At 39.4% G+C, this 25,298-nt stretch overlaps 1 long non-coding RNA gene across 1 annotated transcript in view; it reads left to right on the top strand.

Annotated features, from left to right (window-relative positions):
* The window catches only part of LOC148149710 (uncharacterized), a 44,817-nt gene extending 21,680 nt beyond the window's left edge, over positions 1–23,137 (top strand). The window contains exons 2-3 of the long non-coding RNA XR_015757329.1: positions 4,779–4,830; positions 23,115–23,137. This is a non-coding gene — a long non-coding RNA (uncharacterized LOC148149710). The remainder of the gene's footprint in view (positions 1–4,778; positions 4,831–23,114) is intronic.
* Positions 23,138–25,298: the final 2,161 nt, after the last annotated feature.

Below are 25,298 nucleotides of genomic sequence, written 5' to 3'. Positions count from 1 at the left end.
ATTCTTATTAGTTGTTTGCAGGTAACAAAATGATAATAGCATGTTGGTAAATATACAATGCAGAGATGTGAAATAATATGAAATAAACGTTTCCTCAGTTATAATCTAGCAAGTCAACATTGTATCCTGCAGTCAACTGATCTATGTGATTGACAGATACCTCTCTGTATAAAATGCATTAACTGCATCACTCAGTCACTTCAGTCTCTTGCAACTTGCTTGATTGCTCAACCTGTGCTGATATATGCTAAACTAGACCTGATCCTGCACAAGTTTTGGATAGCAATTGCATAAAGCTCTGAGGTATTAATTCATCAAAGATAAATTTCATTCTAGGAGCTAACATGATGCAAATAGTAATTTGTGTGTTTTATGAGCAGAAACAGTTTATCTGCTTTTCCTCATTCCTTTTCATTCATTATTTTTAATTTCAAACATTTTACAAGGTCATTAAGGTTCAATAAACAGGTCACATCTGTTGGATAGGGCTAATTTTCTGCCTAATCTATTGGAAGCATATTATTGTCAATTCTTGGCTCTCTCTTGAGCAGCAACTGTGTATGCCTTCTGGAATTAAGCTATAACAACATTAGCTTCTAACACGGAGGAGTAATCACAGTGGTGAATCAGTGACAATGGTAATTTTTATTTTACAGGACCGCTATGATGAAAAGGGCTTTTATTCAAAAGCTTTTCATACTTTCAATGCAAAGAGGAGATATCCAAAAACAAAATCATGTTGTAACCTTTTGTGTATTAAATATTTCCTTTATTCCTGACATAGATATGAATTAATTGAATAATCTCCTGAATCAGGCTAAATGATTAATATTCTTCTGTTACAGTTATGTGAGTTTCCTTTGCCTATTTGATTTTTGCTTTTGTTACAATAATACACAAGAGCTGTCTAACTTCATTACGGTTTATTTAAAAAAAACTGCATGTTTAATACTTATTCTTTCCATTGATGTGTCTTATGCAATAAATGTAGGTGTGTATAACTTGAGAATCATTTTCATTTATGTAGCATTGTTTCACATCCTTGTGATATCTCAAAGTGTTTCACATATAGTTCAATACATTTTAAAACATAGTTACTGTCATAATGTCATAACTAATTTCAGCACAGCAATTCACTCAAGGAGCAATGAAGGCAAATAACTTGAAAATTGGACTTCTGTGTTACAAACAACAGTCCTCAACTAAGTCCTTTTAAGGGCTTTGGCTGGGGTGGCAATCAAGCAGAGAGCAACTGGGTTGGAGACTGAGGTGACTGGAATGGATAACTAATAGAAGGGAAGAGTTGGGATAAGGAGTTTTTTAAGGATGGCAGCTTGTAACTTGTGGTGTGCTATAGGGACCAACGCTAGGACGACTGAAGAAAATTAATATACTGTAGCCAAGCTTGTAGATGACACAAAGATAGGTGAGAAAGTTATTGATAAGGATGACACAAAGATTCTGCACAGGGATATATTAAGAGGACATAAACCTGCTCGGTGGAACGCAATGTGGTGAAATGTGAGAGTATGCGCTTTGATAGAACATAAGAAGAGCTAAATATTATTGAAATGGAGAAAGACTGCAGAAAACTGCAGAAGAGATGATTTGTGAGGACTTGTGCATGAATCATGAAAAGATATCATTTAACTTTAGCATGTAATGGGGAAAGAAAGTGGACAGTTGGTCTTTATTTCAAAGGGAATGTAGTGTAAACATAAGAAGGTCTTGCTAAAACTATACAAGGCACTTTTGTCAGATCTCAGTTGGAAACTGTGAACAGTTTTGAATGACTTAACTAAGGAATGAGTTACTGGCATTGGATACAGTCCAGAAATGTTCACTAAGTTGATACCAGATATGAAGGGACTATTTCATGAATGATTGAGTAGATTAGAAAAGTGAGAGGTATCCTTATTGAAACATGCAAGATTCTTAAGGGACTTGACAAGGTAGATATAGAAAGGACAGTCCCCATTGTGGACAAATCTAAGACCAGAGGGCATGATCTCAGAATACAGGGTTGTACATTTAAGGCAGATAATGAATCTTCTTTAAGACGATAATGAATCTGTGGTATTCTTTTCCACAGAGGGCTATTGAGACTGGGTCATTAAAGATATTCCAGGCTGAGACAAACTCAAACCAGAGTAAAGCTGAGCTGGGAGAACTGGCCACTCCCCTTTCATTGTACATGTGATTCTTTTTTCAACTAAGTTAAAAATCACACAACATTAGGTTATAGTCCAACACGTTTATTTGGAAGTACTTGCTTCCGAAGCGCTGCTTCTTCATCAGGTGTTTGTGAAGCAGGCCCATAAGGCACCGAATTTATAGCAAATGATTACAGTGTCATGCAACTGAAATGATATATTCAATGCTGGGCAGCATGGTGGCACAGTGGTTAGCACTGCTGCTTCAATTCCTGCCTCGGGCGACTGTCTGTGTGGAGTTTGCACGTTCTCCCCGTGTCTGAGTGGGTTTGCTCTGGTTTCCTCCCGCAGTCCAAAGATGTGCAGGTCAGGTGAATTGGCTGTGCTAAATTGTCTGTAGTGTTAGGTGTAGGTCTGGGTGGGTTGCTTTTCGGAGGGTTGGTGTGGACTTGTTGGGCCAAAGGGCCTGGTTCCACACTGTAAGTAATCTAGTAATCTAGTCAAAAACCTAATAGATTGTTAAGACTTTCATGTTTTAGAATGGGTTTGCTGGTTTCAGCTTTTTAATATGTAAATCCCAGAACTTCTTTTAAGTCACATTCTCAAGGTAACTTAAGCTTTTATAACAAATGGTGACATCTCAGCTCAGACAATGCCTTAAAGGTATGAAGTTAAAGTCTGTCTGTATCCCAATCATTAGTCAGACTGGTTCTATTTCCAAAGTGGAATTTACAAAATGTTACATGGATTGACTGCCTGCAGGTTCAGCTTTGATGATCAAAATAGAATGTATGTGCAAGTATAATTCTGCAAATTTCACCCCATAAACATATATGTATGTGCACGTGCAGGAGAGAGAAACAGAGTGAGTGTGTGCATGTGAGTGTGCGCATGTGAGTATGAGTGCATGTGAGAGGGTGTGCATTTGCGTGTATGCAAGCTTGGTAAAGTGTGTGTGTGAATGTGATAAGAGTATAAGCCTGTGCGTGGGTGTGAGTGTGTGGGTGTATGACTGTGCGTATGAGAGAGAGCTTGTGTATGAGAGATGGTCTGCATGAGTGTGAGTATGTAAAAGTGTGTGTGTGAGAGAGAGAGACAGAGAGAGTGAGAGAGAGAGAATGGAAAGCGCAATGGGGTCACCTGTAGTGTGGCATGAATCCAAGGTCCTGGTTGAGGCCATCTCTATGGGTACCAAGCTTGACTCTTAGCCTCTGCTTGGCCACTTTGCGTTGTTACTTGTCCCAAAGTTTGCCTTGGAGGATGGTCACCCGAAGGTCCGAGGCTTAATGTCCCGGACTGCTGAAGTGTTCCCCGACTGGGAGGGAACACCCCTGCCTGGTGATTGTTGTGTGGTGCCCATTCATCCATTGCCGTAGCGTCTGCTCGGTCCCGCCAATGTACCATGCCGCAGGGCATCCTTGCCTGCAGTGTATGAGATAGACAATGTTGGCTGAGTCACATGTGTACCTCCCACCTACATTGTGGGTGATGTTCCCACGTGTAATCGTGGTATCCGGGTTGACACTCTCTGAAACATCTTGCAGCATCTGCTGTGACAGGGTTGTACAGTGTTGTGGTCAATGTTATTCTGAAGGCTGGGCAGTTTGCTGAGAACAACCATCTGTTTAAGGTTTGGTGTTTTTTTCAACTAGGATGCCATTTGTCTGAGGCAGTATCTGTTAGCTATAGTCAAATTGGCCCTAAAACCCTTCAAACCTAGACACTCTGGAATGTATGTCTTCATGACTGCTCTGAAAAAAAAACAAGAAAAATATCACCTTGTTAAAGGAGCAGCATCATCATAGGACTGTCAAATGAACCATGATCTCACTGAATGATAAAGCAAACTCAATGGGCTGAATGGTCTAGTTTTGCTGGTACTTGTCAGAATGACAGCTGTCATGACCAGAACCCAGATTCGATTCTAAGCTATTATGTTTCAAGCCATGATATCCCAAATTGTCAAGCGCTGAATGAGGAAGTACGAACTGGCCAATGTATTAAACTTGCTGTACAAGCTTAGGATCATAATGTTTCATCAGAGAGTATTATGAAAGCATTTTCTAAAACATTTTTGGTATGTAAAAGCAATGCGTTTATAACATTGCCTTCTGCTATTACAACTGCAGATTTTGATTGTGTTTAAAATTTACTTTTATAGAACTTTGTAGCCAAAACCAAGATTACTCTGAATATAGAAGAGCAGTTGTTGGAGAGCACCGGGGATTCTGTTTTTAAAACTATGCCTCTTGATCAGTCCAGATCACAATTTTAAGAATTGCCTCATTTGTCTCAAAAAGCCACTGAAATAGATTCCTTGTCAATGCCTTCCTAGAGTTTTCATACCAGCTGTTTAAATGCCAGAACTTAATTGTGATTTGTACTTTCCAAAATTAATCTGAGTTTCTACAAATTATAAGAGGGTGGGGGAGAAACTCCAAAAACAGACTCTCAACATTTAGGGACTTCTATTTTGGCAGAACAAGAGCTGAAGCCATCTATGAGTCCCTCAATAATTTCTATCTGTTTGTACAATTGCAGCCTGTTTCTGATAAGCTGTATGAATACTTATATCCAACTTTTACCTATGGCACTTAATTGACAGAGCACTTTCTGTTTTCACAGGGATTCTATTCCACTGAGTCATTGCTCCATGGAGAGAACCTTCTTTTAATCTGTGAGTTCACTTGATAGTTGTTAATTTAATAGTTTTGAGGAGTAATTTTATGAATTTGCACTCTGGCCTGTACTTTTCCCACTGGGAGGCCATATTGGAAATTCTGGTTTGGAGGTCAGTGAGTCTTGTAGAATCTTCTAACCATTATGGATTCTTCAACGGCCTGCTAAACAATGTTAAGTCACAGTACATTTTATAATAGCAAACCTGGTAAAATTGCCGGTGCTCAAGATGCAACATTCACTTTGCTACGAAAGTAGTAATTGGCTGTAATTGCTATGAAATAAATTTACTCCTTTATTATATTGGAGAAAATGGTGAATGGAATTAAAATTTTTGCTGTGAGATGTTATCAGGAATCTACACTGTTCAGTAGAAAATCATACTTTCACACAAAGGGAATTTGGAGACTGAGGTCAGTGCACGGTCTGTAGGATCTGAAAGGATTAACTTTAATTTTACAATTACTTAAACATGTACACATTCCTTTAAATATGCTCCAACTGTGTAATTCTAACCAATTAATGATGCACAATAACTGATTTGTCTGTTCATGAAATATTAACCACTTTTCCTTTTCCAATTGTATATTTTCAGTATTTACAGATTTTCTGAATGGGGTAATTTGAAATAAATTCTGGATCAGTGGTGCTGGAAGAGCACAGCAATTCAGGCAGGATCCGACGAGCAGCAAAATCGATGTTTCGGGCAAAAGCCCTTCATTAGGAAACGTCGATTTTGCTGCTCGTCGGATGCTGCCTGAATTGCTGTGCTCTTCCAGCACCACTGATCCAGAATCTGGTTTTCAGCATCTGCAGTCATTGTTTTTACCTAATTTGAAATAAATATGTGCCCATTCCATGAAGAAGAAACTGGCTTTCATATGAAGGTAAGAAGATGCAGGATATCCCAAAATCTTTTATGGCTAGTGAAGTACAATGGAGGTGTAGTCGAGATGCAGAAACAGTTGCCTCACACATAGGAATATAATGTTGATAATGACAAAGATAGTATGACTTTTCTCAGTGATTTGCAGAACTCCTCCACTTTTCTCAAAAACGTTTATGTTGAGACCATAAAACATAGGTGTTGAAGTTGGCCATTTGGCCCATTGAGTTTGCTCCACCATTTAATAGGATCATGGCAGATCTGACATTCCTCAACATCACCTTCCTACTTTATCCTCATAAAGCTTGATTCTATTCCTGATGTAAAAATCTGTCAATCTAAACCTTCAATTTAGTTTATGATCCAACCTTGACGGCTCTCTCTGGTAGAGTTCCACAAATAGAATACTCTTTGGAAGATAAGAATTTTTCATTGTCCCTTTCTTAAATGAGTAACCTCTTCACTCTGATGTTATGGATTTTGGTCCTAGACTCTTGCAGAAGGGGAAAGACCTCCAAATCTATTCAGTCAAGGTGTCCAAGTATCTTATATGTTTCAATAAGGTCTTCTCCCATTTATTTAACCTCCAAAGAGTACATTTTCAATTTACTCCATCTCTCCTCATAAGAAAATCTCTCCATTCCCAGAATCAACTAAGTGAACCTTCTCTGGACTGTTTCCAATGACAATATATCTTTCCTTTAGATAAGATGTCTAAAACCATACACAATATTCCAATTGTGGTTTGTAAAGTGCCTTAGACAGTCCTGGAAAGACATTGCTAAATTTATAATCCATTCCTGTTTAAATGAAGGCCTACAATACATTTATTTCCCCATTATATGAAGTTTTTGATTAACGAACTGGACTCACAAATCCCTCTGTGTTGCAGCTTTCTACAGTCTTTCTCTATTTAATAAATATTCAACGTTTCTATTATTCCCATAAAAGCAGATAACCTGGTATAATCTCAAATTTTATTCCATCTGCCAAATTTTTGTTAATTCACTAAACTGATATATATCTCTCTGCAGACTGTGTCATTCTCGACAATTACCTTCCCATCTATCTTTGGGCCATCCACAAACTTGCTGTAGCACATAATGTAAGTGATCCCAGCACTATTCCCTGTGCTGCTCCACTAGGTAGGGCTGTCATCCTGACAATGTCCTCTTTATCCAGCATCACACTCCCCCCCCCGCCCCGCCCCCCCCCCCCACCCTCCATCTTCTATGACTTCACCAATCATCGATCCATGCTAAAATGCTACCTCCAATATCTTAGGAAATAACCTTTTGTGTTAAAACTCATCAAAAGCCTTTTGGAAATCCAAATATATAACATCAACTTTACTTGTAATAAGTTTGTCAGACTTGATTTCTCCTTCATAAAGTCACGTTGACTCTGCTTGATTATATTTTGTATTTCCAAATGCTTTGCTATTATATCCCTGATATAGACTCTAACATTTTCCCAATGACAGATTTTAAACCAACCAGCTTATAGTTCCTTAAGTTTTATCTCCCTCCCTTTTTGAATTAGGGTATTTTCTAATCCTCTGGAACTTTTCCTGAATCTAAAGATTCTTGAATTAAATTGCTACCAGTGCATCCACTATTCGTGTACTTTCACTTCTTTTAAAATTCTCGGATGAACTCACCAGGTTTATGAAACTTATCAGCCTTTAGCTGTTCTTTTTTCTGTGTTTATTTCCTCCTTTTAGCCCCTTTATCTGTTAATATTTTTGGAATGCCATTAGCAAACTCTACCATGAAGACTGACACAGAGTAATCATTTCCCTCCTCTGCAATGTCCTGGTTCCTCATTACTGTCTCCCCAAGCTCATTCTGAAAAGGTTCCAGGTTCAATTTAGACTTACTCTTTCCTTTCATATATTCACAGAAGCTCTTGCAATAACTTGAAAGGGTTCAGAAAAGATTTACAAGGATGTTGCCAGGGTTGGAGGATTTGAGCTATAGGGAGAGGTTAAATAGGCTAGGGCTGTTTTCCCTGGACCGTCGGAGGCTGAGGGGAGTCCTTATAGACGATTATAAAATCATGAGGGGCCTGGACAGGATGTGGGGTTGGGGGAGGGCATAAGTTTAGGGTGAGAGGGGAAAGATATAAAAGAGACCTAAAGGGCAACCTTTTCACACAGAGGGTGGTACGTGTATGGAATGAGCTGCCAGAGGAACCGGTAGAGGCCAGTACAATTGCAACATTTAAAAGGTATCTGGATGGATATATGAATAGGAAGGGTTTGGAGGGATTTGGGCTGGGTGCTGGCAGGTGGGACTAGATTGGGTTGGGATATCTGGTTGGCATGGGCGAGTTGAACAGAAGGGTCTGTTTCCATGCTGGACATTTCTATGACTCTATTATGTTTATATTATTTGCTCATTTGCTCTTTATTAATTTACCTTCTCCCTCTGTTTGACCATTTTTTCTTGGCTTTCTAAACTTTCCCAATTCTCTATTCTACCATCATACTTTGCCACATTCCTTTTAGTTTGATTCTAAGTTTAAATTCTTTGATTAGTCATGGTCAGCTTATCCCCTTTTGTGACACCTACATCATCTTTGCTGTGTGTCATGATTATTTTCTTAAGCATCTGCCCGTAATACACAACCGTTGTTACGCTAACCAGACAGGACCTTGATTTCAATCTCTTTTGAAGGATGTTGGGTCTGATGGTGCAGTTGTTCCTCAGTTTTGGCTCTAGAATATCAGTGCAGATTGTTGATTGAATTGTCATTAAGGCAGTGAGTCTCTGTGGAGGGGTGAAAATGGTTGCCAGGGCACAATTTCAGAATTCCCAACATTATTTTCATGGTTTTGAATTTTCATCAGGACCTTTTAATGGTGCAGGTTGGTTCAGATTGTGAGCCTCACCCTTCATGTGGAATAACTGTGTCCAAATCTTTTGTGGTTTTTATAGAGTCGGTCAACTTTTCTAAGAATTGTTGTTCTCTGCCCTTTGGAGATATTATTATCCATTATCTAGATAAAGGATCATTATGAAAGGCAAGTACAAAAGGTATTATCCAGGTCCAACTCCTGGCCCAGTAAAACACTGAACACTCCAAGTGGCCCTTTGCTCATTCTCCATGACACTATACATTCTACACAGAATTAATGAACCTGAACTCAGTTAGTTGGATGGCTATTTTGCTATGCAGAGAAATTCCAATAGCATGGGTTCAATTCCAGTACTGACTGTGATTACCATGAAGCACTCTCTTTCTCAACTTCTCCCCTCTTGTGAGATATGGGTAACTCTCAGGTTAAACCTCCCTGAGTTATCTTTTTCACTAATGAAAAAGCAGCCTTATGGTCCTAGGGGCCTATGGCCAATTTATTTTTACAGTGACATGCTGAAAGAGGCAACCTGATGAAGTTATTAAAATAATGAGAGGTATAAGTAAAATTAATGCTAGTTGTCTTTTCTCCAGGATAGGGGATTTCAAGGCTAGGAGGCATTTTTCAAAAAAGGCACAATGTGCAAATTTTTTACAAGCGTGTAGTTTGCATGTGGAATCAACTTCCTGAAGAGGTGGTGGATGTGGGTATAATTACAACATTTAAAATACATTTGGATAGGTACATGAATAAAATGGTTTGGAGGTATATGAGCCAGGAGCATGCAAGTAGGATTAGTTTAGTTTGAGATTACGTTCGGCATGAATTGGATTGAAGGATCTGTTTCTGTGCTGTATGACTTTATGACTCTACAACTCTAAAACTCATATCATGTTCCATTCATCTTGTTCATTTTACCCACTAACCAATATTACTTTCTAACCTGCAAATTCCTTGCTGTTAATTTGCATATCAATATGGTGCTGTGAAGTGTTTTGGAATGTTATCCACTATATAATGTCCCAAGATGTTTTACAGGAGTATTACAAAACACAATTTGACAGGAACTGTCATGAGAAAATATAAGTTCAAATGACCAAAAATGTGACAAGAGATGGATTTTAAGGCAAGTCTCAAAAGTGAGGGAAAAAGGTGAAGAGGTGAAGGGTGAATATTCCACAGATTAAGCTGCAATGACCAATGGTGAGTGATTAAAGTCAGAAATGGGACTAGTCAGAAGTAGAAGCATGTGGATATCTTGAAGGTTTGTTGTGCTCAAGGAAATTGCAGAGATTGGAAGGGATGAACGCATTTGAAAATGGCGATGGGAGCTCTTAAAATGCAGGGGCATCTTAGCTGGGAACTAATGTAAATCACATAGCACAGAAGTGATGGGTGAATGAGGCATGGCATGCGTTGAGACACAGACAGTAGATTTTTGGATGACCTTGAATTATGGAAGGTAATTATATTTGGAGATCAGCCTGGGGTGCATTGGAATATTTAACGTTAGACATGCCAAAGGCATGAACGAGGATTTCAGCAGCAGTCGAACTGAGACATAGTAAATTCAGACAGTATTTTTGAGAGTAAGCAATCTTACTAGGCAAGCTAACTCAAATGAAAATCATATTTTGGACTTTTATGGGTGACAGGATTTATTCATTTTGGAACCATCCTTTCTACAAGTTAATTCTATTTAATATCTGAGAGATGTTACACAGATTGATAATCTTTAGCTATGTTTCGGATTCAACAAAGTGGAGCCAAAGATCCACAAGTCAGATTGTGAAGCTAATTTATATGTGGCTCAGGTCCACCTGATATAGGGTGAATAAAGGGACATACTGCTCTTAGTTACTAAAAACATAGGAGAAAGAGCTCTGCTGAGTAGCCCAAGACATGGCAAAGATATTAAATAACACCTTAAACTAACCTACTGTCTGATAATTTGTCATAGCTTCCCAGTGCATTACTTAATGTTTGAGCCAGACAATAAATTCAAGTTTTTTTAAAGAGCAGTCTTTGATAGCTAATTAAGCTAATTGCTACTGAAATTAGGAAGGCATCACCAACTATCCTTTGCATTCTGGAAACAACACTGAAAGTAATGGTGGCAAGAAATGACATTGAGAATGGATCATTGAGGAACAACTTCCAATTTGAACACTTCCCAGAGGGGCTTAAAAAGAACATTGGAAATGTTATTTCAGTAGCAGGTTCACCTCAAGCACATGTGTTCAAATCATTTATCACGATTACTGGACATTGTTACAGCTACAGAATTAATTTGTTCCTTATTGCCTGCCAAAGTCAACATTTAGTATTAATTGCAGAGGTCCTCTGGAAATTGTGCACATTTGTTATTGAATTACGTTCTACAGTCCATTGAGTTGATATGCAGCTTTGGAGCAGTTTCCCAAATTATTTCTCCATCATGCATGTGCCAAATGTTCCCATTGCTAACATTGAATAGTCAGTCAATGATCTGCTGTGCATTTCTAATCAAAGTTCATTGAATTAATAACAGCATTGGGATATGACATGTGAAGAATGCAGAAAGGCTAACAGATGGTTACCTATTTAACTCATTGCTTCTCATTGTTTGTACAGTGGGATATCTAAATTGAGGATCATCATTAATGATTAGTTTAAACAAAATTATAGCATCAGCCACACAAGTTAGGATTACAAAAGATGAAAGCGGGTAGTAGATTTATCCTGCACAATCCACCGTTCATTAATAGTCTTAAAAGATACATCTAGCTTACCTTTGTTTAGATTAACCAAATTAAAACCATTTCCAATAAAAGATTTTTATGTTGGGAGTGATGACTAGAAACTGTGGACACAGCAGTCAAACTCTCCATCCTGATCTTGAGATGCAAAAACACTGCTACTTCTTCTCATGTCTGTAGTTCACTCCTCTTATCGTTTTGCAAATTATGGTCTGTGAGCCTTTTCCAAATTTACTCTTTCATTCAGAAGATTTGAGCATCATTAGCAAGGCCAGTGTTTATTCTCCATCACTACCTTCCATTCAGAAGGAGGTGGCAAGTTGCTGCTTGAACTGCTGCAATTTTTATGGGGAGGAAGACCTCTCAGTTAGGATGGGAGAGACAGAGCCAGTGACAGTGAAAGCAGATCAACTCTAAATCGGACACTGATGAGGGGAGAATTTGCAGGAGGTTGTGTTCCCATGTGCCTGCTACCGTTTTCCACAGGTGGTTGACATTTTTTGATGTTATTATGTCACGTTCAGCAGGACTTTGCGCTTCAGGTGCTGCAACAACCATTACCCGTAAATGGATGGATTGGAGCCTGTTATTTCTTTTCATGTTATGAAAGATGTTATTAAGAGTCCTCAGTGAAGTTTATGTCACGGTTTGGAACAGTACAGCATGAAAAGAGATCGTTTAGCCCCATTAGGTTTTAGTTCAGTATTTTCCTTGGTTATAACAAACATTGTCAAATAATCCACAATGGTCAAATTTATCACAATCAAAAACAGAAATTGTTGGAAAAGCTTAGCAGGTCAGGTGGTATCTCAGAAATCAGAGTTAACATTTCAAATCCAGTGATTCTTCCTCAGAACCGAGTTTTGATTTACAGCATCCTCAGTTCTTTAGGTTTTTTATATTGTCCAATTTACATTTGATTGACAAGCTGTTTGACTGTCAGAGTGCAAGGATGGGAAAGGAACTTGGTGCCATGAAAGCTTTTAATCCATTGTGGTGCTTAATTAAACTCTGTGTTTTATTAGACTAATAAAATTATATCACGTAAAGGTTCTTTTTCAAGTTTATTCTGCATTTTTCACACAGCATAGAAACCTGAGCTTGCTGCAATCGTCTGGGAGCTTGGATGAATGTTGTATGAAGGCTGATTCTGTGATCTGGTATTTGAACTAGCGAGCAGCACTCAGAACCCAAGAGAGATTTTTTAAAAAAAAATCAATGTCCTTAAAACACATCCTGGTTGCTCAGTCGAAGACGTTCCATCCATTCATTTTTGATGGCCTGGGTGCTGCTGCATTCTGCAGGTTCCCGACATGCTCCTACCAAGCTCCTATTGCTTGAGGCTGCTGTTCCTGGTGAGCAGGAGGTTACTCTGGTTTTTAAAATGACGTTATAGCTGTCGGTGACCTACCATTCCCACCCAGTATTACATGCTCAGACGTCATTTCAATTCTTCTCAATTCAAGTGTGCTATTCAAAACACCTCTAATCCAGGACCTGCCTTTCAGTTACTCACAGGCTCCTCTCATCTGGTCACTCACCACTTCATTGTGGGGAATACTTTAGGTGGATTTCTCCCAAGCTGCTGCCATTACTTGGATCGAACAGCCAGAGAAATGTATGGCAAGTATAGCCATATATACCATTTGCTCAGGCTTTCTCAAATTTTGGGCAAAGTAAAGGCAAGTGGCTGTGAGAGTCGATGTGGAAACAAAGTGTTATTTTAAAATAAATCTATTTGTTTGAAAATATGGGACAATACACAACCAGTCCTTTGTGTACGTACACATCAAAAATAATCATCCCTTTCCTTCCACTCTGCTCTGAAACAAATACTTAATGCATTCAGCTCTTCTACCCCACATAGCCCTCACATGTAAGCAAGTGCTTATGTGCACATATACGTACATTCTCATTTGGTTTTTCGTTATAATCTTCACCTATCCCTGCCCCATTTGCAATGTGCTGTGATCAGCCCCTCTTTCCCATTTCCCGTACACATGCACTGCAGTTGCCCTCATTACCCCAATGCATAAAAGTGCATAAATCCCCAGGACCTGATCAGGCGTACCCGAGAACTCTGTGGGAAGCTGGAGAAGTGATTGCTGGGCCTCTTGATGAGATATTTGTATCATCAATAGTCACAGGTGAGGTGCCGGAAGACTGGAGGTTGGTTAACGTGGTGCCACTGTTTAAGAAGGGAGGTAAGGACAAGCCAGGGAACTATAGACTAGTGAGCCTGACATCGGTGGTAGGCAAGTTGTTGGAGGGAATCCTGAGGGACAGGATGTACATGTATTTGGAAAGGCAAGGACTGGTTAGGGATAGTCAACAGTGGGAAATCATGTCTCACAAACTTGATTGAATTTTTTGAGGAAGTAACAAAGAGGATTGATAAGGGCAGAGTGGTAGCTGTGATCTATACGGACTTCAGTAAGGCGTTCGACAAGGTTCCCCATGGGAGGCTGATTAGCAAGGTTAGATCTCACGGAATACAGGGAGAACTAGCCATTTGGATACAGAACTGGCTCCAAAGGTAGAAGACAGAGGGTGGTGGTGGAGGGTTGTTTTTCAGACTGGAGGCCTGTGACCAGTGGAGTGCCACAAGGATCGGTGCTGGGTCCTCTACTTTTTGTCATTTTCATAAATGATTTGGATATGAGCAGAAGAGGTACAGTTAGTGAGTTTGCAGATGACACCAAAATTGGAGGTGTAGTGGACATGAAGAGGGTTACCTCAGATTACAACAGGATCTTGACTAGATGGGCCAATGGGCTGAGAAGTGGCAGATGGAGTTTAATTCAATAATGGGAGGTGCTGTATTTTGGGAAAGTAAATCTTAGCAGGACGTATACACTTAATGGTGAGGTCCTGGAGTGTTGCTGAACAAAGAGACCTTGGAGTGCAGGTTCATAGCTCCTTGAAAGTGGAGTCGCAGGTAGATAGGATAATGAATTAGGTGTTTGGTATGCTTTCCTTTATTGGTCAGAGTATTGAGTACAGGAGTTGGAAGATCACGATGCGGCTGTACAGGATATTGGTTAGGCCACTGTTGGAATATTATGTGCAATTCTGGTCTCCTTCCTATCGAAAAGATGTTGTGAAACTTGAAAGGGTTCAGAAAAGATTTACAAGGATGTTGCCAGGTTGGAGGATTTGAGCTATAGGGAGAGGCTGAACGGGCTGGGGCTGTTTTCCCTGGGGCGTCGGAGACTGAGGGGTGACCTTATAGAGGTTTACAAAATTATGAGGGGCATGGATAGGGTAAATAGGCAAAGTCTTTTCCTTGGGGTCAGGGAGTCCAGAACTATAGGGCATTGGTTTAGGGTGAGAGAGGAAAGATATAAAAGAGACCTATGGGGCAACCTTTTCACACGGAGGGTGGTACGTGTATGGAATGAGCTACCAGACGATGTGGTGGATGCTGGTACAATTGCAACATTTTAAGAGGCATTTGGATGGATATATGAATAGGAAGGGTTTGGAGGGATATGGGCCGGGTGCTGGCAGGTGGGACTAGATTGTGTTAGGATATCTGGTCGGCATGGATGGGTTGGACTGAAGGGTCTGTTTCCATGCTGTACATCTCTATGACTCTATGACTCTATTTGGTGCATGTTCTGCAAGTAAGAATAGTAAAGAGAAGAGAATGTCCGACTGAAATGAGGCATGGTTATACCTGGAGAGATTTATTGAAATCTCCTTAGAAATGCCAGCTTTGTTCAGTTGGGAGCAATCTTAAAACTGAGCTAGAATGTTCACCCTCATTGACAGACTTAAACATATTACATACACTAGCACTTGTAGGAGTAGGAAGTGTTATCTTTAGGATAAGACGTTAAATTCAAGTCCCATCTGGCACAATCTGCATTGTGTGTGAAATTTAATTTCCATGGTGGGCCTGATTCAACACATTACCATTTCACACATCTAGCAGAGGTAATTTGGACACAGTGGGGTGACAATTGATATGTTTCCATGTTTTTTAATGTGTAAAGTGGGTACAGGTTGTGTTACTTTTTGAGAATAAATGTTGACAATGTGATAAAAGTCATTTCACTTTATGCAATTTGTACCAAGTAAGACAGCATACTGAGAATAGCATTCAGGGAACAGGGAGTTAAAGGGTTGCTATGTTTGGCTGTTTGAAACTGTTGTTAATACAATAACTCCAAAGACCAAAGTTAGGGGTTTGTTGCAAGTTTTTAGTTGGTCCCTCAGAACAGTTCAAGGGTTTCAGAATGGTCAGTTTAATCAGATGGATGAGAACAGTCAGAGCAAAAAGTTACAATGTTGAGATGGTTGGTCAGGCACCTGCTCTAGTACTGAGAGAAGTGGATCATTCCCAAAAAGGTACCGTTGAGTAGAGTGGTTAATACTCAGACTATGTCCTGGAATTATGGAGCCTTGGAAGATGACATGTTCGATTAGCAGGTTGAGTAAGCAAGGGTGAAACAAAGCCCAAAAACATTTGTTTTCTGCAGTTGAGAAACATTAAAGCTTTGAGATATGAATGAGCAAGATCATTGGTGCAAAAATCCAGTTCCAGGAAAGAAGGATGATGTTCATAAACATGAATAGTCATTGAGGCAGTCTATGACAGAATAGATTTTAAGCCTAAACCTTAAGCTAAGAGAAATTGAAATGCCTTGTAAGTTTAAAGAGATTTAATAGCTTGCAGTGTTACTAATATCTGTGGGTGTGGGTGTGGATGGAGAGGTGGAATTTGCTGCAAAGTCATAGGTTCTGTTTAACCGCATTTCCTACTTGATGGGCTGTGAGTGTGTCCATTATCCATTTTAATCCCAGGCTAATTCTAATTGGATTTGAAATATTATTGCGTCTGTGTGTGTATTCATAGAATACTGTTTTATCTTTGTTTAATACTGTCTATCGTTTATTCAAAATCTTTAACTCTTTGTGACTCTATTATTTTTGCAAGTACCTGAGATCTCTCTACTTGAAAAAGAGGTTAGTAATTCATAGCCAGGTCATAATTTAATTTTAGTATTCTGGTCTGGGATTGTTATCAACACGTAATCTGCAGTATGATTTCCATCAGATTGGTCCTTACTGCGAAGCAATCAATAAATCAGTGATGAATTAAATCAGTAAAGAAGGATTGTCTACCTGTTTCCAGATCTTTCTGCAAAATTAAAGAAAAGCAAGTTGGGGAAATCTCTAACTTTCAATTGTACAGAAGTTCAAATAGCAGAACCTAAACAGACCACAATGCCACTAATTAATTAATTTTACAAGAGCAGAAACCACAGTAGTGTTATGACAGCTGCCAACTGGATTTGACTCTCCTATATCTTCTCTATGTATGAGAAATTTTGATGCTCTTTGATCAATCTCAGCCTTCACTCTCTTGCTTCCCATTCACCCACATGGTAAATCAATCTTTCACTGTTTACCCACATGAAAATCCTTAGGTTCCATTCACCCCTTTACTGGTTACTGCATTTGGTACTGTTCCCACCCAACATCTTGTTGCTGCTACTCCTCCCAGTTGTCTTGAAAATGCTAGATTCCACACCAACGCCATCCTAACTGACATTGCTTTCTCCTCAGCCCCTGTCTTGCCTGAGCACCAATTCTCTGAATACCCTGTTATTAGATCCCCTTTCTTCCCCTACAAGAGTGTCAATCCCCAATCATCATTCCACCATATGCTTTCTTTGGGGATAGAAGTTCAATCTCCCAAATTCCTGTCCTAATTCCAATTTACTGACTCCTGTTCCATTGTCTTTGTCCCTAATCCTCCACCTTTTATTTGCCTCTTGCTTCTTGCTGAGATAGAATTTCTGGTGTGTGATGACCCTTTGCTATCTTCTGGTCTTATTTGCAAATTTTGTACTCTACAGTTAACTTCCTGCCTTTCTCAATTCCTGACCTTAATCCTCTGTGTTCCTGTCCATTCTCTTCAACTGTGACTGCAACAGTTCATATTTCTTGATTAGTCCTAATCTAAATCTCCAAACTCAGAGTCTGTATTTGATCCTCCTAAAGCATAGTTTGTTTCCCGAACTTTCCCAACCTGCCATCTACTTCTCCAGAGTTCAATCACCACTTTCTCATTCTTGCCTCAAATCCCAATATCAACGTTTTGATGAGCCACATCTTCATCTCTGTCTCCTGCCCCTCTCCAATTCCTAAAGTCATTCCCTAGAAAATACCCTAATTTCCAATTACTATAGCCTTATCTTATCCAAGTTCATAATCACTCTCATTTCTCATCCTCAACCCCTTACTTTATACTACAACTCTCTTCTTCTTTTATTAACCAATCCCCATTTCCAGTGGTGATGAGGGAGAAGGAAGAGATTTAGAACCTGAGATAAGTGCATTGTTGAAATTTACTATAAAAAGCAAAATTTACCCTCGGCTATGAAGAGTTGTATCTTGTAAACCAGACAAAACTGTTCATGGTTACACACACATGATACCTCTGTTCTACGTAATCAATGTCTTTTGGAACATAGTATAAATAATGAAATGGAATATGCTAGTATGCTGGTTAAATTATTAGACTTAGTTCAGTTAGTTAATATGTATCTTTAATAAAAACAATTGTGTGGGTTCTGGCTCCAAACAAAGTAAAGTATCTTTTGAGGCCTCCTTCCTGTCCTTGCTCTCTGAGATATTGTAGCATTTTGAAATAAGATGGGCAACTCTCAGACAACAAAGAAACTTCATGAAACGAGGGAGAGGATCCTATCAAGACAGTTTGAGAGCTGGAATCCAGTTTAAAAATATCTGGAAATGGCTGTAATCCAAAGAAAAGTAACCAGCAAGTTACTTCAATTTCATAAAGGCTCTGGGATATTTAGGACACCTGACACCCTTGTCTGGTCTGGCTTGTATGATGTGTGAGTGGAGTCACAATGTGTTTGACTCTTAACTGCTTCCTGAAATGGACTAACAAGATGGTTCTATGAAACCAAGACCTTCAACACATGGTCTTCCATGATTCAAGGATAAAGGTCCACCTCAGACTTATCACTGCACCTTTTGTACATGTACAAAATGTATTGTCGCAACTGTCAAAGTGCATTCAACAGCACCTTGAAAATGTACAGTCTCCAAAACCCAGAAGGACAAGGACAGCAGATGCATGAGTGTGCCTGCCCATTCCCCTCCAAGCCACACAGTAGTGTAGTCCATGCTACAGATAGATTATAGTGGTTCAAGATGTTAACACACCATCACCTTCCCAAGGGTAAATAGATACAGGCAATGACTTCTGGGCTTTCAAGCAAAGTTCATATCCCATGGAAGATTTTTTTCAACAACGTGATGGATGCGTATATCACAGACAGCACTGACAGAAGAAATGCGATCATATGGGCACTAGATTATAACCAAAAGAATTGTTGAACAAAAACAAACCAAAATCCATCCAATTCACCTTTTATCAAGTTGATAGTTTCATAATGAAACAATAATGGAGTTATAAGCAAGTAATTTCTATCAGCTATTAAATGCCATGTTCCCATCTGAGGCACAGATCAGTATTTCAACAACTTTAAAGGTGGCTGTAAAATCAATGATTTGGTCCATAAATTTTAGATGCCCAAAGTAGGTTCACAGCTCTCAATGCCTTCTCTGTCTAAGAATGAATTGAATTGTCTCCTGAACTTGTTTACGTGGCTTGTTTCAGGAATCTTTCCTAGTTACCTAATCCATAACTCTAAGCCACTTAAATCACCAAAATTCTAAACTACAAATCATTAACATTCTGTGTATTTATGACATTTGGAATTATGTTGGTTTTAGAAGTGTTTTTTAAAAAAAAAGAATCTAAACATGCATCCAATCACTGTTTATATATGCATTAACAATGCTGAAACACATTTACATAATTTCTGAGCAAGGCCGAAAATAGTGACCAGTCCTTTCTCTTCAGAGTTGTTCGATGGCTTGCTCTGTATTTGAATATCGTTTGTTTTTTGTTTCATGCAATTCCAGCATTTATTTCTGAGCTTTAAGTATGTACCATTCAAGTTATTCTTTTTGGATTAGGGTGACGGTGCAATCAATCATGTCCAGATGCATAGATGAAAGGTAAAACTGACAGGAGGTCAAAATGCAATGATTTGATCTGGTCAGATCACTAAACCTGTCAGTATGAATGGTTATAGCATCCTTCAAGTGAAGGTCATTGGGAAATAAACTGAAACTTTTGCTACAGTGGGATTTGAATGGTGTCGATTTTTCAAAAAATCTAATTAGCCTGATCTGGGAACTCAGTATGTGTTTTTTTACAGACACTCACTTGCAGTACATATACAGCTGGGTGTGAAGAATTACCTTGGGAGCATATTAGACAGAGACAATAATGGAAAGCCTGAGAAAGGTTACTCGCAAAATGGGTTATAATTGTTAAATTACTGCGGATACTCAGGATGATCAATCAGGGATTAAAAGGCACAGATGGTCTTGGTGGCCCTGAGGTGTGCAAACTTCACAAATAACTGCTCTAAATTGCCATTGCAGGAAATGCTATCACCAGTAGCTATTAAAGTGCTGGTTAAAGATCCTAAAAGGAGTCAGTGTCTGATTTCAACGTAATTGCTAAAAAAAAACTCATGAAAGGTGAATGCCTGAATTCACTCTTCACATCTGAGTGCACATGCCAGAAACACTTGTTACAATCTCCAAACTGACTGACAGCTTTTTAAAAGATACTTGAGTTTGCCGTGATTGACTGGAAGGACCACACAACACCTCAAGTGTTAAACCTTTTTTCACTGTAGAAGTGATATTGTCAAAACACTATTCAGTCAGCAACTTGTATTTCAAACTACAGAATTTTTTCTCAGTTAGCTTTTCAAAGAATCAAAATTCCCCACTATGTATATCCGTTCAACAATCCCTCCAATGGATACTTTATTCTTTCAGAATCAATCCAACACCAATGGCTAACAGCCTTTTTCTTTTCCTAGTTGGCTAACATCTAATCCTTGAAGTAATCTTTGATGAGATTATGCACTTCTTCATTTTGAGGTTTGGCATGACAAACAGGCCCTTTGTACACTAGGATTATGCCCCATTTTTATTCTGATTGGAATTCCACTCTGGATAGGAGGAATAGCATCACCGGTGCTCAATGTCTTTATTATGTAACAGGATGAGGGTGTTGCTGGCTAGGCAGTTTTTATTGCCCATCCCTATTTGCCCAGAGGGCAATTGAGAGTCAACCACATTGCTGTAGGTCTGGAGTCACATGTAGACCAGACCAGGGAAAATGGCAGACTTCACTCCCTTAAGGATGTTAGTGAACCAGATGGGTATTTCTAATAATTGGCAATGGATTTATTGTAGTCTTTGGATTCTTAATTCCAGCTAATGAAATGGAATATGCTTGTATGCTGGTTAAGTTATTGGAGTTAGTTCAGTTAGTTAATAGATATCTTTAATAAAAGCAATTGTGTGGGTTCCGTCTCCAAAGTAAAGTATCTTTTGAGGCCTCCTTCCTGTCCTTGCTCACTGAGATATTGTAACATCTTGAATTGGATGGGTAACGCTCAGACAACAAAGAAACCTCATGAAAATAAAGGGAGAGAATACAGGGAAATGACTTCAAATCCTATCATGGCAGTTTGAGAGCTGAAATTCAAATAAAAAAGATACCTGGAAATGGCCGATATCCAAAGAAAAGTAATTATGAAGCTACCTCATTTTCATAAAGGTTCTGGGATATTTAGAACACCTGACACCCTTGCCTGGTCTGCGACTGGAGTCAAAATGTGTTTGACTCTGAGCTCCTTCCTGAAATGACTTTCAAGATGGTTCTATGAAACTAAGACCTTGATTGAGCACTGTAATCTAAAAGGAAGGTTTGTGGAAATGTCCCTTTACTGGTGTACCTGCTTGTTTTGCGGAGCTTACAACAAATTCACAATGAACAATTAGGACACATTCCTGAGGTAGTTCCTCACAATGATGCCCCAAAGATGTATGTTTTGAGGAATTAACTATGGTGTAACATTATGTCAGATGAGTCTATTCAGCTCAAGTCATGCATCTTTTCCATGCTGCCAGTTTCCAATGGTGCTAGACATGCACATGAGATCTACTTGGTTAAGAACGCACGTAGCACATAGCGAAGGTAATAGAGACAGCCTTCAAATTCAAAGGCAACTTTTCCTTTTAAATGTTGGAGTTAGTGAAGGTGCTACTTTCAAATCTCTACTTCTTCCACCACCAGATCCAAGTTGCATTGCAGAATGGTAGATTACAACTGGTCTTGCAGTTGTCAGAGACTGATTTGTCAAACTATTGTCTAAAAATATACAATGAGTGAATAACCAAAACTAAGTGTAAACCTCTTTTATTAGGAGGAGGCCAAGAAAGGCATCACTCGACTTATCAAATGATTCTTCTGTGTTTTTCTCCATTATTCACATGGAGAATTATTCCATTTTCTCCATTGTTCAGGGCCAAGGAAGAATCCACCTGTTTTGTTTATGCAACTGCCAGTATTATAATTACACTGGAAGAATTGGGCTACTGGAGTGGCAAGTTCTGAAGCAATAATCTTTGGAACTATTGCCAGAATGTTGTCAGGGCCCTTAGCCTTTGTATTGTCCAGTTCCTCCAACCATATCTTGACATCATGTGGAGTAAAACAAGCTGACTGAAAACTGATAACTATGATGTTGGGGATCACTGGAGGAAGCTGAGATGGCATTTCTGGCTGAATATTGCTGAGAATACCTTATCAGTACCTATCCTTGTACATCTACATAGTCCATAATCATAGTCTTGGAGTTGGCCACTATTTCCATGTTGGAAAGGATGGTACTTAAGCTTTGCATGTATCCTTGTGCGACGTTGGTGTTGACCTCTCTTGTCTTCTTTGATAGTGACCATAGACATTCTGGCCAATATGCCAGAGTAGAATGGATGGTAGGGACTGAGCACATTCACAATACCTAATTTCCCAAAATGAATGTAAAATCATCATTGAACATGTTATTTTCGCAGTTTCTACTCTAATATTTTAATTTTCTCAAATCATATGACAAATTTCAAAAGTTTTGGAGATTTAATTGATGATTATTTATGAAAGTAACAGAGTATTTGTGAAAAAAAGGACCTTGTTCTCATTAAACAGATATTGCAGTATTTGTTTTTGGTTTCACAGGCTTTAGAAACTGATAAATTAAAAGATGAACTGAAGTGTAGGACAGAGCATAAAAGGTTGGGATTAGGGAGAAAGTGAGGAGAAGTAAACTATCTTTTTTTTGAATGGTGCTTCAGTTTTCAGAAAAAAGGTACAACTTTGAAGCCACCTAATGGGCAAGGATGGTCAAGGCCAGTGAATGCATCTTCACAAGATATCTCTTATCAATCATTCCATCAACCTCTCATGCAGCTCAGTGAACCACACCCACAGGATTCACCCAGCAACAGTCTGTGACACTCAGGACAAAGGTCAAACATCTAGGTGTGCCCCTCACTCTCACCCTCAAACATCTACCAATGTTGGAGAAAGTGAGGACTGCAGATGCTGGAGATCAGAGCTGAAAAATGTGTTGCTGGAAAAGCGCAGCAGGTCAGGCAGCATCCAAGGAGCAGGAAAATCGACGTTTCGGGCATAAGCCCTTCTTCTGCTCCTTGGATGCTGCCTGACCTGCTGTACTTTTCCAGCAACACATTTTGCAGCATCTACCAATGTTGCAAACTTCACACCCATCTCTCACTACCCTGTGTATTCCAGCTATTCAACTGAATCAGCACATCATTAGCTATTATGTTACATGTTTACTTGTGCTTGTCATTCTTTACAGAAAGGAGATTGCACACAATCAAGGGAATCAGAGCAGAACTGAGAGGGACAAAGATGCCTGAATCTGTTGAGCTATACAGGGCAGATGGCTGTAAACACCATTGGGTTGGTAACAACAGACCTTCCAGCATTATTGTTATGACTGATCTCCTGGACAACATCCACAATTCTTAAACTCCTGAGTGAGGAGTGAAGAACTGCTCCCCTTCTTTATGGAACCTCATCTTCCACCTACCAGCCCATAACTTGTTGCTCATAAAATGGTTAAACTAAAGCAGTTAATCCCTTTCCCAATTCCAATTTAGTTAAAACAATCAATATAATCAGATTTTCTTGAGTTAAAGAAAGAGTGAGTTTTTTTAGTTACTAATACATGAGGAAAAATAAAGCATTGTACGCATATACATGGATTAGAAATGAGAAGGGAATAAAAATATAAGAGTTAAAAGACTGAATCAGCCTGGTATGTCTGTGCAGAATACATGGTAGATCATTGCAGCCCTTGAGTGATTGAGTGATTCCAGCAACATTAACTCTGTCAGTTGATCAGCAGGTTTGGAGATTCCGTGTTCTGCACATTGGAAAAAAAGAGCTTTCTAGTTTCCAGTGTGACCATATCTTTTGACCAGTAACTTGCTTCCTGCAGTTAGAAAGAGATGGAGAAACTCTTCATACTTTTGCCTAGAACACCTGGTGAGTAAATGAGCCCTGGAAACGAGACTAGGACAGACACACCAAAGATGCAGTTTGTTTTTTGAGTTTCCCCCTTCAACACCAGCACATTCTTCTTTAGATATGGGGTTCACAATATTCCAAATATAGTCTGACCAGCATCTCATGTAGCCTCAGCAGTGCATCACTGCTGTTGCATTCTCGATCTCGTGAAGTGAATAGTAAAATTGCATTTGCCTTCCTAACTGTCAACTGAACCTTCATGGTAACTTTAAGAGAATCCTGAATTAGGACTCCCAAGTCCCTTTATGCTTCAGATTTCTGAAGCATTTCCTCATTTAGAAAATATGCTATGCCTCTATTCTTCCTACCAATGAACATAAACTCACAATTTCCCACATTTCTCACATCCCCACCTCCCACTTCTTTGTCCAATTTTCTAACCTGTCCAACTCTTTCTTCATTCTGGATCATGGTGCTGGAAGAGCACAGCAATTCAGGCAGCATCCGAGGACAGGCAAAATCGACGTTTCGGGCAAAAGCCCTTCATCAGGAATGTTACCAACTCTTTCTTCAGCCTCCCCATTTTCTCAATACTACTTGTCCCTCCACTTATTTTTGTGTCATTTGCAAACTTAGCAAAAACGCCTTCAGTTCCTTCATCCACATTGTTGATGTATAATGAATAGTTGTGATCCCAACACTGACCACTGTGGAATTCATCTCGTCTCTGGCTGCCATCCTGAAAAGGATTCCTCAATCCCCACTCTGTGCTAGTCAACCAATCCTCTACCTAAGCCAATACCTTGCCCGTAACACCATGGGCTCTTCTCTTATTTAGCAAACTCCTGTGCAGCACCTTGTCAAAGGCCTTCTGGAAATCCAAATAGAACATGACCACTAGCCCTCCTTTGGTGAATGTGCTTGATACTTCCTCAAAGAATGCTAACAGATTTGTCAGGCATGATTTCTATATCACTTCTTGTTATCGGCTTAATTTAATTTCTTAGTAGCAAGGCAACCCCGCCCCCTCTCCCCATCGACCTGTCCTTTCAATAGCACACATCTCCTTGGATAGACGAAGGTGAGTACTGCAGATGCTGGAGATTAGATTCAAGATTGAAGTGCCACTGGAACAGCACAGTAGGTCAGGCAGCATCCGATAAGCAGGAAAATTGACGTTTCGGACAATTAGGAATGAGGCAGGAAGCCTTGGGGGTGGAAAGCTAAATCATTCCTGATGAAGGGTTTTTGCCTGAAATGTCGATTTTCCTGCTCCTCAGATGCTGTCTGACCTGCTGTGCTTTTCCAGCACCACTCTGATCTTGCCTCGTATTTCCTTGGATGTTTAGTTCTCAGCCCTGATCCCCTTGTAGCCACGTTTGTGTTGCCTACAATATCATACCTGTTCATTTCAATATGCACGACAAGCTCATTCATCTTGTTCCACATTCTGCGTACATTTAAATACAACACTTTCAGTCCTGAAATCCCTTCCTGGTGGCCGCTGCTA

This window comes from Chiloscyllium plagiosum, unplaced genomic scaffold (assembly GCF_037043375.1).
Source record: "Chiloscyllium plagiosum isolate Xiang-an unplaced genomic scaffold, Cpla_swu_hap1 HiC_scaffold_6, whole genome shotgun sequence".
NCBI classification, from domain to species: Eukaryota; Metazoa; Chordata; class Chondrichthyes; order Orectolobiformes; family Hemiscylliidae; genus Chiloscyllium; species Chiloscyllium plagiosum.
Note: the sequence above shows the minus strand (reverse complement) of the source record. Positions and strands in the feature narration are given on the sequence as shown.